We start from the raw sequence: 1,451 nt of genomic DNA on the forward strand, positions 1-1,451 counted from the left end.
ATAAAAAAAAGAAATTAGCAGAACCTGGATATAAAGCCACATCTTTCTGGTTAAGTTAATGTCATGTCCCAAGAATTTAAGCATGTACCAGCGGATGTCTCTTTCCTTATAGCCAGAAGATAACAGCTCGTTATTTCCCGTGTCCTTGGACAGCATTCCATTGGCAGGCCGTGTAGCAGCAGTGCTAGCTTGTCAGTGACTGAGGCACCTTGACATCTCACCTTCTTGTGTCATCTTAACAAGGGTACTTTGCCTAAGACTGTTTTCTTAACTTTAAACTCATTTTATAATGGCCTCCTGCCTGGGTCATAGTTAGGGCTCATTAACTATTAGCTGTGTTTGTAAAATCCTGAATAAAAATAGATATGCCAAGCTCAATGAGAGGCGATTCCTCTCTCTCTGACTTGGTATTTAACCTTAATGTCCACCATCAGTGAGACTTCCCAGTTCTCAGTTCAGTGCCGTACAAGTCAGCATGCTATAAAATACTATGCACAATAGCACAGAATACAGGTTGAAATAAAAACCATGTGAAGGTGTCTACGAGAGCTTAAGTGCCAAGAGCACCAGCAGGGGGCTTCTGGGGACAACAGAAAAAACTGTCAAAGTCTAATGTGTTAAAGGCTAAAAAGGCTTGCCTGCTCTCCATAGGGGCCACCACCCCTCACTGGTGCCCCGTGACATAACTAAGGGTTGCAACCTGCTTCCCTCCCTGCCTCGTAGACGGTTTTGTGTGTCAGGAACAGCACAAGCCAACCTTTATAGGAGGCAAAGCTAGGCTGACCGCAGTGATTCATGCCTGTAATCCCAGCACTTTGGGAGGCAGAGACTGGAGGATTGATAGAACCCAGGAGTTCAAGACCAGTCTAGGCAACATGGTGAGACCTCGTCTCTACAAAACAATCAAGAAAGTAGCTGGGTATGGTGGTGTGAGCCTGTTCCAGTTACTCAGGAGGCTGAGGTGGTAGGATTGCTTGAACCCAGGAGGTTGAGGCTACAGTGAGATGTGATCGTGCCACTACCAATTCTGTTCTGGTTAATCCCTTGAGAACTCCTGGGCACTTTCTGACAAACAGAAACAATAACCCTCCTACTCAGCCATCTGTCAAAGGCCAGGCACATGATAGTGACCCCCACGGCATCCCTGAAGGGAGGCATTACTAGCAATATCTTATAGCAGTTGTTGAAACAAAATAAAACTTTCTCCTTGGAGGTGGTAGAACTGTGAAAGAAAACACTGGGAGGGATTAGATTTACAGATGTAAGCCGGGCCTGGTGGCTCAGCCTGTAATCCCACACCTTGGGAGGCTGAGGTGAGTGGATTGCCTGAGCCCGTGGGTTCGAGACCCGCCTGGGCAACTTGGCAAGACCTCAACTCTACAATAAATCAAAATGAGCCGGGCGTGGTAGCGCGCGCCTGTAGTTCCAGCTACTTGGAAGGCTGAGGCGGA

This window comes from Carlito syrichta, unplaced genomic scaffold (assembly GCF_000164805.1).
Source record: "Carlito syrichta isolate Samal-C Ts95f unplaced genomic scaffold, Tarsius_syrichta-2.0.1 Scaffold82367, whole genome shotgun sequence".
NCBI classification, from domain to species: Eukaryota; Metazoa; Chordata; class Mammalia; order Primates; family Tarsiidae; genus Carlito; species Carlito syrichta.